Here is a 4,868-nt window from a genome sequence, read left to right as displayed (position 1 = left end):
AAGTGTTGAGCCCCAGCTGGACCAGTTTGTGAATGAGCTGTTGAGGGATGATTGTGTTGAATGCTGAACTGAAGTCTATGAACAGCATTCTGACGTAGGAGTCTTTTTTGTCCAGGTGTGTGAGTGCTGAGTGGAGGGTAGTGGTGATGGTCGAGCGTTTGACTGATATGCAAACTGGAGGGCAGACTTGATATGGTGCATGACTAGCCGTTCAAAGCACTTTATGAGGATGGGGGTAAGTGCAATTGGACGGTAGTCATTGAAGCAAGATGATTTTATTTTTATTTATTTTTTTAAAGTGACTTGACGTGGCCAAGTATGGTGACCCATACTTGGAATTAGTGCTCTGCATTTAACCCATCCAAAGTGCACACACACACACCGTGAACAGGAGCAGTGGGCAGCCATTTATGCCCGGGGAGCAGTTGGGGGTTCGGTGCCTTGCTCAAGGGCACCTCAGTCATGGTATTGAAGGTAGGACCTACAATCCCTGCCGGTATGAGACTCGAACCCGCAACCTTTGGGTTACGAGTCTCACTCTCTAACCATTAGGCCACAACTTCCCCATTAGGCCATGATGGTGGTAGCTTTGAAGCATGTACAGCAATGAGCAGTATGGCTGTATATTCCCTCGGTAGATAGAACGGCCGGCACTTAATAATCATAAACTCCACCAGGGGTGAGCAGTGTTTGCAGACCACAACAGCATCGCGGCACCACGCATCATTGATGTAAACACAAAGCCCGCCGCGAACCTCCCTCGACGCGAGCTTTGTCCATGTCAACTGATCGAGATGAATAGTGCAGTCCGGAACGCTGTTGTTGAGCCATGTTTCCGTGAACACAAAAACACAACAGTCTCTTACAGTCCTCTGAGTTGAGCATAGTAGTCAGATGTAGTCCAGTTTATTGTCCAAAGAGCGTACGTTAGCCAGTACGATGGTGGGGATAGCCAGCTTGTGTGGGTTAGCCGCTAGCCTAGCCCGGATACCTCCGCGCTTACCCCTCTTGTGCTTCCTCTCGCACCGCTTGTGGCGCCTCCGCTGTGCGCGAGGTGCAGCAGTGGGGGTCGGTGATGGTGTGGGCCTCCGGAGCAGACCGGGATCCCACAGCTCTTCAGCGTGCGCGGAGTTTAACTCTAAAAATGGGGTTCTGTCGACATCGAGCAGAAACTCACGAAACTCATGTATGCACGCTTAAAGACAGATAGACGCGACAAATACGTACAAAAACACTGCGACTCACAAGACAAAAAACACAAAAACACCTTTCTGTCGGGAGAGAGAGAAGCCGCAGCGTGTGAACGCGCCCCCATCTTGGAATTAAAAGGTAAGGCATGTTATTCGCAATTATGTGTTGTGGCTGGGTTGTTATAGGTCTGGGTGACTCTCGATGTCTTAGGCCTAATTGAATGTAGGAATTATGGTATTAATTATAGTGCTTGCATAAATCCCAGCACATCATCGGAGGTGAGCTTCCCTCGCTCCAGGACATCTACACCCAGAGATGTGTGAGGATAGGATGAAGATCATCAGAGACTCCTGCCACCCGAACCACGAACTCTTCTCACTGCTGCCATCAGGCAGACGATACCGCAGCATCAGGACCCGAACCAGATAGCAAAACGATAATCTCACACACATCTACACACCAGCACACTGACTCTGACAGCACTGTAGCATGTCTTGCACTGCATAGCATAGAACACATGCAGCTCCATCTTCTCTTCTGCACTAACAAACTACTGCACTGAACTTCACAATAAAACACTACAATATACATCACTGTAAGTCATATATAAAAGCTATACATTTGTAAGTCTCTTGAGTATACTGTGTACTATGTGTATACTATGGAAATGTGTATATTGTGTACAATTGTATATTGTATAAAATGTGTATATTGTTATTTATGTATACTGTTAATTTTTCATATCTTGTTGCTTGTACTGCCATGGAACAGAGTCTTGTACCCAAGAATTTCACCATCGTTACACTTGTGTACGATGTGTGACAATAAAGAGATTTGATTTGATTTCACACACACACACACACACACACGACAGAAGTTAGCAAGAACACCACAAACACATACCTCAGTATATACAGTAAAATTTATAATATACATAATTATATGTAAAATATATATAAATATAATTATATAATATAATAAAACACTTACTTTTTGAGTGTGACAAAACCATCTCCTCTCATCTGCTTCAATGGATGAAATATCACTCGCACCGTCAAAAAACACTTTTATTGTCTGGCCAATTTTATTGTTATACATTGTTTAACAACTTTTTAGAACAAAATGTTTGTTTTTCACGTTCTCTTTGATAGTTTTTTTACCTATAAACACCTTTCCCCATTATCTCTCATACAGCGCTCCTTACGCACGGACGCACCAGTCTCCATTATCCTTTGCGCACGGACTTCTGCGCACGACATGTTAAACCTGCCCACTAAAACCATGACTCCCCATTTCAGAGCATACAAACACCTCGTGGAGGGCGCCCGTGCCTCCGAGAGCATGTCGAGTACACGAGAATGCAGAGCATTCAGCTCCTCTGATATCCCAGAAGCAGCCACACATGAAGGCTCCATAACTCCGGGTTTGGGTGCCACACCGAGCCGCTCACTTGAGACAGCAGATCCTTCCTGATGGGGATCGGCCAGGCCGGCGCCACCAGCAGCTCTGTCAGGTCCGGGAGCCAAGGCTGGTTCGGCCAGTTTGGGGACGATGAGTATCACCGAAGCCCCCTCCTCCCTGATCTTGCATAACACCAGTGGCAATATCTTGATTGGAGGAAACGCGTACAGCCTGGCTGCTGGCCAGTGCGATGTCAGAGCGTCCCCCTCCAGCGGGGAGTGAGACAGGGAGAAGAACAGCGGGCAGTGCGCATTCTCGCTCGTGGCGAACAGATCCACCTCCGCTCTCCCGTAGCGAGTCCAAATCATCCAAACCGACTCGGGGTTCAACCTCCACTCTCCTTGAGGAATCCCCTTCCTCGAAAGCATGTCCGCCCCGCGATTCAGGAGACCGGGGATGTGCGCTGCTCTGATGGAGAGAAAGTGACTGTCCTCCCATAGCAGGAGATTCGCTGCTTGCTTGTACAAAGCCCTGGAACGTACGCCTCATTGGTGATTTATGTACGAGGTAGATAACGCAGCACATCCGACACGGAGCAAGCAGCCGGGTCGATATGAACATCATGGCACCATTTCACAAACACTCCCCATTTCAGAGCATACAAACGCCTCGTGGAGGGCGCCCGTGCCTCCGAGAGCGTGTCGAGAACACGAGAATGCAGAGCATTCAGCTCCTCTGATATCCCCGAAGCAGCCACACATGAAGGCTCCATAACTCCGGGTTCGGGTGCCACACCGAGCCGCTCGCTTGAGACAGCAGATCCTTCCTGATAGGGATCGGCCAGGCCGGCGCTACCAGCAGCTCTGTCAGGTCTGGGAACCAAGGCTGGTTCGGCCAGTTCGGGGCGATGAGTATCACCGAAGCCCCCTCCTCCCTGATCTTGCATAACACCAGTGGCAATATCTTGATTGGAGGAAACGCGTACAGCCTGGCTGCTGGCCAGTGCGATGTCAGAGCGTCCCCCTCCAGCGGGGAGTGAGGCAGGGAGAAGAACAGCGGGCAGTGCGCATTCTCGCTCGTGGCGAACAGATCCACCTCCGCTCTCCCGTAGCGGGTCCAAATCATCCGAACCGACTCGGGGTTCAACCTCCACTCTCCTTGAGGAATCCCCTTCCTCGACAGCATGTCCGCCCCGCGGTTCAGGAGACCGGGGATGTGCGCTGCTCTGATGGAGAGAAAGTGACGGTCCGCCCATAGCAGGAGATTCGCTGCTTGCTTGTACAAAGCCCTGGAACGTACGCCTCATTGGTGATTTATGTACGAGACCACAGACATGTTGTCGGTGCGAATCAGTACCTGTCGCTGTTCCTGCTGTGGCTGAAAATCCTTTAGAGCTAAGAACACTGCTTCCAGCTCCAAGCGGTTTATGTGCCACCGGCTCTGGGGTTCTGACCACAGCCCCGAAGCTGGCATGCCCTCGCACACTGCTCCCCAGCCGCGAGTCGATGCGTCCGTCGTGACCACAACGCGTGACGTCACCAAGCCCAGGGGAACCCCCCGGCTGAAGAGATCTGGGTTGCGCCACGGCCTCAGAGCTTTGATGCAGCCGCGGGAGACCGCGATGCGCAAACGGCCCAAAGTCCACGCCGTCCAAGGGACTCAAGATTTCAACCATAATTGCAGGGGGCGCATGTGTAGTAAGCCCAGATGACATACCGCTGAAATTCCTTCAAGTGAACAGAGCTGCCCAGTCTGATATGGCGCAGGGAAGATAAAATGGCCGCCGAGCGCTCCCGAGAAAGGCGGGCTCTCATCTCCACCGAGTCGAAGCACACTCCCAGATATGTTATAGACTGACTCGGGGCGATAATGCTCTTCTGCATGTTGACACATAGCCCTAGGGACTCCAAGTGACGAAGCAGCGTGTCTATATGGCTGACTGGCGTGTCCCGGGACTGAGCTAAAATCAGCCAATCGTCCAGATAGTTGAGAACGCGCATCCCGCTCGCTCTGAGCGGGGAAAGTGCTGCATCCATGCACTTTGAGAAAGTGCGTGGGGCCAAAGCCAGCCCAAACGGGAGAACAGAGTATTGGTACGCTGTGTCCTCGAAAGCAAACCTCAGAAAGCGTCTGTGATGCAGTGCTCTCTGAATGTGAAAGTACGCGTCCTTTAAATCCACGGACGCAAACCAGTCCCCGGGGCGAATTTTGTCTGTTTCAGCGTTATCATCCTGAACGGACGCTTGCAAAGCGCTCTGTTGATGGGCCTGAGATCT

General features: G+C 50.9%; 1 pseudogene; it reads right to left on the bottom strand.

The window, feature by feature from the left end:
* Nucleotides 1-3,165: 3,165 nt before the first annotated feature.
* LOC107584036 (uncharacterized) overlaps nt 3,166-4,868 on the bottom strand; it is a 3,925-nt pseudogene continuing 2,222 nt past the window's right edge.

This window comes from Sinocyclocheilus grahami, unplaced genomic scaffold, assembly GCF_001515645.1.
Source record: "Sinocyclocheilus grahami isolate Dianchi unplaced genomic scaffold, SAMN03320097.WGS_v1.1 scaffold56.1, whole genome shotgun sequence".
In the NCBI taxonomy this organism is placed as follows: Eukaryota; Metazoa; Chordata; class Actinopteri; order Cypriniformes; family Cyprinidae; genus Sinocyclocheilus; species Sinocyclocheilus grahami.
This window is presented reverse-complemented; position numbering and strand designations above follow the sequence as displayed.